Raw genomic sequence first — 11,641 nt, forward strand, 5'->3', positions numbered from 1 at the left:
CTTGTTCTCCTTTCTCCACTTCAATCAGATGTTCCACTCTGGGATCATGATTAAATTCCCTTTTTGAGATTCAAAACATACTTATTTCAAAGAGAATCCTATCTTGTAACAAGAAAGAAAGATTTCCTGATTTACAGAACACCTATAGATCCAAATAAACAAATATATGAAAATAAGATTGCACATATGACCAGAATTAATCCCGGGCATTTACTGGTTACAAAACCTTTTAATTCTCTTATATAAAATAAAATGCAGAAATTGGGTCAGGTAGACTTTAGCCCTATTAAAGATGGATTTGATATTGTCCTTAAGAGCAGCAGGCTACTAAGGAATAAGATCCTAAATATTGGCTCTCTGGACCATCGTCGGTTTTTAGTTCAGAACATTTTCCTTCTGAAATAGTAACTTTGATTCACTCGGCATTATTCATCAGCAGCTGTATATCAAAGCTTTCTCCAAAAGGGGCATTATATGTTTGCCGATTTTCTCCTCACAGAGTTAAGCCACTAAAGTCTGAGAGCACACTGTGCTCCAGGGCAGATTACTGGATTTTGGATAATAAGCAGTGTGCCCCATATAATATTGTTTGGACTTTTAGGACTGTACATGAATGTCAAAGGCCAGTGTCATGTAGCATTGATGGTAAGAGAGAGATCAGTCTCTGGGAAGACACTTGGGACAGAGGCTATGTAGACTTAGTGGGATGACTCCACTAATGATTAACTTTTGTCTTGTCGCATTGCACAGGTACTGAAAATAGTTTTGTAAGAACAGCACAGAATAGCAAATACGAGGGAAAATCCACACCCAAAAGCGTAAGGGAATGGCCCATTCAACCTGGATTTATAGCAGTTGATCATTGTTTGAAATAGGATGATTAATGCGAAAATAGTCAATGTCTACAATTTGAAATACTGATTATGTAGGAATCATGTTCATTTGCTGGGCCTTCCGAAGGGTGGCAGTGAGGCTACACAGATGATTTCCTGGAAACGTTCACACCCACCTTTGATGCCAGGTGAAGAAACATTTTGTCATAAAGTACACTGGGCTTTTAGGGGCCAAGCTTCACCTAACCTAGAAAAAACGTGCTGGGGCCTTGTGGTAAATTAACTGTATTTTGAGTCACTATAGTGGCTTTTGTGGTTCAATCCCGAAAGTAGGATTAAGCAACCCACGTTAGGTAAAGGGGCTTGCAACGGTGGGGTTAAGAGGTTAAACGGAGAGGAATATGTAATTTGTTAATTAGGAATCTGATGGGTTTGTGCTGGTGGCATTGATTCCATATAGGTTGAGACGACACAAGCTTCCTTAAAATATTGTCAGCATCTTGAGAGCAAAATACTTTCATACAATGTAAATGAGTATGGAATAGTAGCAGAGTCTAGCAAGGCATCTGTGGGAACGCAATAACGACTACCACACTACTTGGGTCCCACCTGTATAAGGAGCAACATGAAACATTGAGGCAGTAGTTGATGGTCACCTATGGTGATCGTTGTTCTCATTAGTTCTATAGATCGTTATTTTCTTCGGCACCTTCCTGCTCTTTAAGACTAGTATGGGTGTCTCAGCTGAAAAAGGCATCTTGGCAACCTTGCTTTATTGCAGTAATTTATTGCATGAATGTAGATGACCCGGTGGCAACAGATCTGATACATTTGTTTTCCTACCTTAAGTACAACTCTGACTCTTACAATTATTTTTGGGATAGTCAGAAAAAAACGTGTTTATATATTTAATTTAATAGGCCAAATATATTGATAGGGGGGTTTTCAGTGACACACTATAATGATTAGGTCTAGACTAAAAGGTAACATTCTTCTGAAAGCTACTGACCAATATCCTAGGGTGCTCTCAGATGAAGTGTTCCAGGTCACCATTTGCACGCTATATAAGTACTACCTCAGAACAAAAGGTGACTCATGGAGGAGCTTAAGGTCCTAATTGGAGAAGTTCAATGTGGTCTTGAGAGGAATAGGGACAATCGTCCAGGCGTAGCAGTAAGTTTGACTTTTCATGTCCTGCAATGTGTTTCTCTCAATGATGATCATGCCCACTGACGATGCTTAATTTGTTTGTTCTTTCAACCCTCAGAACCCCAGGATCTACTAGAAAGGTGGTTTTGAATAACCACTTTTGTACATATTACCCAGCAGTAGCCACTCCCACCCTAGAGGGTGATTATTACAGTTCAGCAGCAGAAGCAGTTTCCCAGTTCCCATGATGGAAAGGTTGTCCATTGGTCGTCACTGGTAAAATCCACTCAGTCCCCAATAACTGAAGTCCTTAACTTCACTCTGCTTGAATGTAGTGAGTTGCAAGAAAGATATGAATGTAATGAATGGTGTATTTGTGTGCTGTGAGGATGGTGCCCTTCTCTAAGACACTCTGGCCCTCATTACGAGTGTGGCGACCTTAAGACCGCAATACGGCCGGTGGCAGTGTTACTGCAGCGGATCCAGCGGTAAAGACCGCTGCATTACAAGTAGGCCCCCTCTCCCAACCGCACACATCCATACTAACACCCCCACTGGCTCTCACACTGACACACACCCCCCACTCACATATACACCCCTCCTCCGCATTCATGCACACCTCCTCCACGCATGCATACATTCACCCACCCCCATCCACACGCTTCTATGCAAACACCCCCAAATCCGCACACTTCCATACAAACACCCCATCATGACCACACACATACACACCACACACTCACTCGCATGCATACACACTGACGCCCCCACTCACTCGCACACATACACATAGACACCCCCACTCACTCGCAGACTTCCACACATGCACCCCTACTCGCATGCATCCCAATACACACAGCTGACTCACACCCCTCCCCTCTGCATACATGCAAACACACACACCCTCCACGCACACGTATATAACACACTCACGCACATCCATTCCACGACACATGCACGCACACACCACACACATGCTCCCAACACCCCCTCTTTCGGATGGTCCACTTATCTGTTTCGTCGAGTTGGTTATCCGGGAGGGGTGGCGTCTGCCACCGCCAGCACCGCACCACCGTACAGGACAATGCAAAGTCCTGTTTGCATGGTGGTGTTGGCGGTGGAACCGCCTCTCTTCTTCCATCGGCCAAGCCGACTGGGTCGTATTTCTGCTCATAAACGGGCGGAAATCCTAAGCAACTCCTAATATGATAGTCTGTTGGTGGTAGCAGTAATGAGGGCCTGAATGTAGCACAAGGTATATGCTCCCTTCTATGTTTTGAGTATGCATATTTCTTGTGTAGTTTCTACTTCCATTGGCCTGCAGCTAGAGAGGTCTGCGGAAACCATGCTCACTGCCCGCCAGGTGTGAACTCAAGTGGGTGGACATAAGACTGAGTAAAACCTATTTTTCTGCTTTTGGCAGCTCTGGTTGGAGGCCTGCCAAGCAACAAGCTTCAAAGTCCCCATATTGTAATGCTTTGGGATCCTTCTTGATATTGCAGAGACACCACTCTTAGGTAGTCTACACTTTTTCTGTTTTGAATATGCAATTAAGTAACTGTAGCTGACTGATTGCACCCACTATGTGTGGAAAAGGCCCAGGAACATTTACCCTGCTCTGGTTGACCAAGGTTACAGATTTTAAACATTGCACGCTGTTAACATAGGAATGCCCCTTACGTGATAAACGGACACGACTTAATTTGAAACGGATATCCTGTTATTTTGCTTTCAGAATCACACTAATCCAATGTGTATACAGGCTTAGGCCTTTTCTTGACAATAATTGATCAAGGACCTGTTGAGTGACCTTAAGGGGCGCACCAAGTGTACCCTCATATAAGGCAGTAGATACATTGCCTTGGATACATTATGTAAAGCAGTGATAACAGTGTACCATCTTTTTGAATTTACAGTTTGACCAATTTTTTTTTCCTGTCAGTGAGAGTGAAGTGTCCTGACCCATTTAATTTAAAGTTCTGCTTAATGTGAAACCCAGAATTTTGCACTCATGAGTCTGTATATAGATGTATTGTGTATGTAGCACATGTATGGTAGAAGGACTCTTTTTGTTGTACGATTTTGGTTGCCGCAGGTTTAGCATAGCACAAGATTGAGCGTTCCCAGACAGTGGAATTGTATTGCCTGTGTTCCTGTGGCTGGAGCTTGGAGACCCAGACACTGAAGTAAGGAGGATGGCAGTAGGAATAATGTAGGACATCCCCCTTTTCTGTACGGTCAACCTGATTTTTTGCCCTTTACTAGACTATATTTTAATGCTGGTTTTTGGACTCTGCATTCTGTGGCACTGCTGTCCAGTGTATGTGCTCGGACCCCTAAAACATGGACAATTGCCTATTCCCTGACTGGCCTATTGAACTTTTTTATAAGGCTGAAGTACACCTATGTCATAAAAGTTAACTTTCTCCTGTGGACTGCAGCACTTGTTGTGCTATACACTAATGTCACAAAAGAAAACATGGCTTCGTGCCTACCACTGTAGACTGACTACTGCAGTGTAAAACCTGCAGTGTGACCTGTTAAAAGAACTCTTTTCAACAGCTAAAAACCTCTCTTTTAAATATTAGTAAGTCATCCCTATGTAAGCCTCATTCCTACAGGGACAAGTCCCAAATACTATGTTGACTGTGGTAGACGTAGCTGTCAGATGCAGAAAACCAGAGTGCAGAATAAAATACTAATATTGCTAATTTTGGCACTGCTAGAAAATTGGCTAGAAAAATAACAGCTAGAAAACAGCTAGAAAAATAATTTAACTACTGTTTTGAATTCGCAGTAAAAATTCAATTTAATAGTATGAAGTATGACTTTTAATAAATATTAATGAAAAGTAACTTTTAGGAAGTTAAGTTTTCCCTGCCTAACGTTAGTGGGGTCAGCACAAACCACAGCAGTGAAATCTTAGCCATTGGGAAGGAAGTCACCAATCCCGCAGTCACTGAGAACAACATCACTCTCTGGCAGGAACTGTGCGACAACGTTGCTGACTTCTTCCATGACAAGATCTCGCCTATCAATGAAAACGTTGAACACCAACCCTCGGCTGCAGTCAGCATCAATCACCTCACATGCACAAACATGAACCCCAAACACCTTCTCACCCACTGGGAACTCCTCACCACGCAAGACACTATCTCCATAATGAACTCCGTACATTTGGAAGCACCCACAGACCCTTGCCCCCACCACATCTTCAACCTCAGAAGCAAGGCAATTGTCGATGAGCTCAGGAAAGTCCTGAATACCTCTATCACGGTGACCTCCTTCCCAGAGGTCTGGAAACACTTTGAAGTGAGGCCCCTCCTGAAAAAAACATCTGCCGAACCAGCCAAATTGAAGAACTACCAACCCATCTCTCTGCTTCCCTATCCAGCAAAAGTACTTGAGAAACCAATCAACCACCAACTCACTCAACACCTAGAAGACCACAAACTCCTGGACCCCACCCAATCTGGATTTTGAGCTAACTACAGCACCAGGACAGCCCTTATTGCAGCCACAGATGACACCAAAGCCCTCCTGGACCGTGGGAAAACAGCAGCCCTCATCCTTCTGGACCTGTCCACCGTGTTTGACACCATCTCCCACCACATACTGATCAACAGACTCCACCACATCGGGATTCAAGGAAATGCCCTCAAATGGATCGCCTCATAACTCACCAGCAGAAGCCAAAGGATCAGTCTCCGACCGTTCACTTCAGAGTGCAAGAAGATCATCGGTGGAGTCCCCCAAGGATCTTCCCCCAGTCCGACCCTTTTCAACACCAACATGACCCCCCTGGTCATCACCGTCAGATCACATGGACTCCACATCATCTCCTACGCCGATGACACACAGCTCATCCTCTCACTGTCCCAAGATCCCTTCACCACAAAAGCTAACTTCCACAGATGCATGATGAATTTAGCAAACTGGATGAAGGACAACTGTCTCAAACTCAACACTGAAAAAATGGAAGTCCTCATCTTTGGGAATAACACCTTGCCATGGACAGACACATGGTGCCTGCAGAGCTCTGCGCACCCCAACAGACCACACCCACAACCTTGGCATCATTCTGGATAGCAAGCTATCCATGAAGAAATAAGTCGACGCAGTCTTATCTGCCTGCTTCCACACCCTTTGCATGCTCCGCAAGAGCTTCAGGTGGCTCCCAGCAGACATCAAAAGGACTGTCACACAGGCCCTGATCACCAGCAGATTGGACTACAGAAACACGCTCTACGTAGGAATCACAGCATGCCTCCTGAAGAGACTCCACACAACACAGAACTCAGCGGCAAGACTCATACTCGACCTCCCCAGAAAGACCGACAGCACATCCCCTACACTGGCTCTCAATTCAAGAGAGACACCAGTTCAAGATGCTGGCCCACATCAGCTTCCCTCTCCCTCGCAGACACCCCCACTGATCTGTCAAGCCAACATCGGAGGACGGTCTATCCCACACCTGCCAGCCAAGGCTTGGAACAACCTACCCCTGCACCTCAGGACCGCAGTCACTCCAGAGATTCAGAAGAGAACTAAAGACCTGGATGTTCAAATGATCATTCCTCAATGCAGTAGCTCGCAGCTCCAGCACCTCAAGACCATTGCAGGTGATTTGCCACGCTCCATAAATGTTTGATTGGGGTCTAATTTGTATTAACTCTAAAGAAACTCCCAGGTTGAACTTAGCCTTGGAATAGATGTAAAAGAGGTGTGAAATGCCTGCTAGGAGCAAACAATAGGCTCAATTGAATGGACAAAGATGACTATGAACCCAAAAGAATAGCCAGAGTGGGGGCTGTGGGCATCTTGTTACACAAAAAAGTTAAATCCTACTTAACAGGTCTGTTGAGCCACATGTAACACTAGGGGTGCATTTGAAAGGGAGAGAACAACATTCCAAGATAATTTTTGTGTATCCCCTGTCTGGTGCTTGAAGACACGGCTTTTGTCCTGAAGAAGCTCAGTAGAGAACTGAACTTCAGAGGAGCCCTGAAATGCTTGACCTGTTCCCACTCACACCCAAGCAGAAACATTTTAAGGTGTGGGCAAAGTGAACAGTTTCCAAGGGCCCCCACCTTCTGAGAGCCCACTGAGAAAGTAAACGGTTTCTCTATTTTACTTTTGTCTATTTCTCTTTCACAATCTTTATCATGTAATACAATTGTGTTTGTGATCATAAGCCTTGAATTAGCAGAAAATGGGTAAGAAAATTAAAAGTTGTTCGAAAGAGGGTCCCCCCAATTAGTTTTTACTCCCCCCCAGAAATGTTTAAGACAACATTTCACCCAAGACAAAGAAGTGGACTCTAAGAGTCAGCTGGCTGACATCCTATGTGGCTACAGGAAGACCTTAAGCTGCAAGAGTCCTTTAAGTACCAAGCTGACCAGTGGCAACGGGTGCTAGGCTCGATCCTGCTGTTGGCCTCTGCCTGACATCCTGTGTTTCTCTAAGTGCCTCCTCTGAGGTCCAGGGAGCTTTAAAGGTGCACTCCTATGGTTTGGCATAAGAACAGACTTTGTAAACTTGTGAAAACATTTCCTCCAGACCAATGGGACTTCTTCAAACTTTCGGACTTTCACCAGGACCAATCCTTTTGGTGTATCCTACCAAGGTTCCAAATTGGTTGGCATGAATTTGCACCTTGGTCTCGTTCTACCACAGCCATTAACTATCATTGATTTATTTACATTTGCTTGGCTCAGTTTCTACTTACAACTTTAAAATGTATATCTCTACTTCCCCTTATTGAATTGGTCTCATTTATTCTATTTTTCTACTTTGGTTTGGGATTTTTATTGTTTATTATTTTGACTTTATTACTGTTTTAGTATTGCATGAATACTTTACACATAGCCCTAAGCTTGCTCTTTTCCGTAGCTATCTGGGCACTGACCTCAGATCAATTTAGTGACTTGGAGAGTTCACCCTGACAAGGGTTGTAATTATTCCTTGAAATCGGCAGTTTCCCACCTCAAATAACAATCCAGCTAACAAGTAGAAATTCCATGAGAATTTTGTTACAAAAAGGCTGCTGATTAGTTCTTTCTGACACAACGATTTTGTTGATGATAGAGGTGAGAGGAGAACTGCAGTTTCTGTTGCTCACAGTTAAGAAGTTTCTATACAAAGCCTCTACTTTGTCAGTCTCTGACTACTGCATCAGGAAGGCAGATGACAACCATGTGCAGTGATCTCACACTTCACTGTGCAACTGCTGTGTTACTCTTGCTTTGAGCCAGCCCCTCTGCTTTTTTTTTTTGTAAACAAAGTTTATTGCAATTTCGATCAACCAGTGAGCAGGTAAGCATAGTATAAGAGAACATACAGTGATCTACATAGACTCTGAGGGCAAGAGCTTTTTCAATCTACACATCTCTGCACTAACAGCAATCTAATGTTGCAACATCTACCCTACCCCCCCATCCCACAACCTCCCCAACAGTGCCCCACCCCCCAGTGATGATACTGGTAGCGTATCTGGACAGTTGTATTGTATGTAGGTGTGCTATGAAGGAGTCAACCCTCCGCTCACTATGTGAGAGTGTTTCCCCCGTCTAATCCAACCGTAGGATCCTGCCCGGGGTCATCCGTAATGGCACCCATGGATTGGGTCTATTGGTAACTTCACAAAGCATCCAATCATCATTCAATCAGGGGATTGGACCCAATCGACATTCCTCCTTAAAGGAGTCTAATATCGCATCCCAACCTTGCGCCGCCTCCAGGGGCCGCCAACCCCTTCTGGCCTCACCATGTAGAACAGCGCTCTCGCACCCAGCCCACCTAGTTAATTCTCTGGTCCATTGGGACAGTCTCGGCCCAACTGGATTCTTCCAGGACATCGCTATTTCCCTCTTGGCCAGTACGTAGGCCAAGTCCCGGAACCTGTTGGTTATTTTGTACTTAGCCGTGCGTGGAAACCAGCCAAGCAGACAATGACCTATTGTGCAGGGGACTTCCCTTCCTATCGCTCCAGCCACCAGTCGGCTCACCTCCGTCCAATACACCTCCGCCGTAGGGCAGCTCCAGAACATATGCCTAAATTCCGCCTTCTCTAGCCCGCACCTCGGGCAATGTACTCCTTCCACTCCAAAGTACCTGCTGATCCGTTCAGGGGTGAGATATGCCCTATGTAGTACATAAAAATTAATCAGCTTAAATCTGGCATTGCGAGTCATTTTGGGGAAGCCCCCCAGAATACGCTCCCAGTCCACATCAGATATAGTTGTGCCCAGGTCTACTTCCCAGGACGATTTGAGCTGAGTCAAAGGTATGGTCCTATCCGCCTGAACCCTGCTGTAGAGATTAGAAACTGCCTTAAAGGTGCCAGAAGAAGTCGCCAAATATGTACAGGTTGTTTGTGCAGTGAGCTCTCCTGTCCGTCTCAGCCAGTGTTTCCTGATACTAGCCACTACTGAGCCATATAATAAGAAGTGCCCTCCCTGTAGACCGAATTGTGTCCGAAGGACTTCAAACGGCATCAGCGTCCCTTCCTTAAATAGTGCTCCTACCGTCTGTATCCCGGCCTCCACCCAGGACTGGAGTCCACCCCAGTCACCCCGATGGGGCAAAGCTCTTAGGGACAAGAGGGGTAGGTCAGGGGAGTAAGGGGCCTTTACTTTAAGTTTACGTAAAAAGCTCCTCCAACAGCGCGCAAGGACTTTAAATTCAAGGGAATCATGCGTCCCAGTACCCGGACACCCCAACAACAGTTCGTATAATCTAGTCTCTGGGGGAGTAAATGCCTTTACCCCCAACCCTGTCGCTGCTCTGTTGGCAATCCATTGCGCCAACCACTGGAGCTGCGCTGCCAAGTAGTAAGCCTCAAAGTCTGGGACTGCTAGGCCTCCGTCTGGGGACCGCCTCTGAAGTTTGGCCAGAGCCACTCGCTTCCGTACACTCCCCCAGATAAAGGCTATGACCATGGACTCCAGTTCTGCAAATATGGCCTTAGGAATCCATACTGGCAGGACCGTGAAGTGATACAGGAGGCGAGGCAACACCACCATTTTAAAGATGGCTACCCTCCCCGCTACAGATAGAGGTAAGGTTTGCCAGAAAGCCATGTTGGAACGGAGGGAACGCAATGAGCCTCCAAAATTCCTGTCTATTATATCCTGTGGGTCATGGAAAATCCTGACCCCCAAGTATGAGAGGCATCTTGGAACCCACTGGACATTTCCCAACTCCAATGGTGGGGTTACAGTAGCGTTCAAAGGAAACAGGCCGGTCTTGCCCCAATTCACCCGAAGTCCAGAAAGCTCACCAAACTGCGAAAGCATCTGTTGGGTTCGGGGAAGGTCTCTGTGTACATCGTCTAAGAAGATCAACAAGTCATCCGCATACAACGCTATCTGATGTCTCTTGCCCCCCGCCCTATGCCGGGACCCCCACCACCACGCGCGCTGCGGCTGCCAGTGGCTCGATAGCCAGTGCAAACAGCAGCGGTGATAGGGGACACCCCTGTCTGGTACCCCGCTCAACGGCATAAGGTCTGGATATAGTCCGTCCTGTCCGTACCCTAGCAGTGGGCTCAGTATACAACAATCTGACCCAGGCAATGTATTCAGGTCCGAAACGAAGGCGGGACATTACTGTATAAAGGAAAGGCCACTCCAAGCTATCAAAGGCCTTTTCTATATCGACTGCGAGCACTCCAGGGGCTGGGCTAGTCGAATTCTGATCATTCATGACCGCTATAAATCTGCGTATGTTATCCGCTGTGTTGCGCCCCGGGATGAACCCTGCCTGGTCAGTATGTATTAGTGTTGCCATGTGGGGGAGCAGCCTAGAGGCCAGTACCTTGCTGAGGATCTTGTAATCCAGGTTCAGCATGGATAAAGGTCTGTATGACCCGGCTTCTGCAGGATTTTTCCCAGGTTTAAGCAAGGGCTCTATTACCGCCTCCCTCGCTGTTGCTGGCAAAATTCCTCGGTCTCTGGCGGATTGATATAGAATCTCAAGCCTAGGAGCTAACAAATCTATATACATGGCATAGAATTCGATAGGGAGACCATCTGTCCCCGGAATCTTTCCCCTCGATAGTTCACTAATGGCCCTCAGAATCTCTGGTTGTGTAATGGCGCCCTCAAGTTGTGTCGCAGCGTCCGGTGGTAGTGCCTGCAACTGCAGTCTTGATACATAACTATCGGTGGAGTTACCGTCAGGACGAAGAGTGCTTTTATATAATCGTTCGTAAAAGGTCATGAGGTGAGAGTTAATTTGCTCCTGCCCGTGAAGGGGATTCCCCCACTCCGATATCATTTCCAGAATAGGTGATGTCTTATGCGTTTGCGATACTACCCATGCTAACATCCGACCCGCTTTGTCTCTCTACCCGTGTGCTCGTGTGATATAGTTTTGGTAGTCGAAGCATGGAAGGCGCTCCACACAGTCAGCGACCGTTGCTCTAAGCTCTAAGATAGCAGGTTGAAGGAGCGGATTTTCAGGTCTTTTTTTCTCCACCTCTCGCAGCTCACTCTCCGCTTGTTCAGTGTCCCTGAGTAGAGTCCTTCGGACCCCCACCGCTCCCGCAATACAGCGCCCACGCATTACCACTTTAAAAGCGTCCCATTCAATCAAGGGGTTATTGGTCGAAGCCTCGTTATCTACAAAGTAGTGGGTAATATGTTGTCTCAGCTCCT

The sequence above is a fragment of the Pleurodeles waltl genome, chromosome 9 (genome assembly GCF_031143425.1).
Source record: "Pleurodeles waltl isolate 20211129_DDA chromosome 9, aPleWal1.hap1.20221129, whole genome shotgun sequence".
Taxonomy (NCBI): domain Eukaryota; kingdom Metazoa; phylum Chordata; class Amphibia; order Caudata; family Salamandridae; genus Pleurodeles; species Pleurodeles waltl.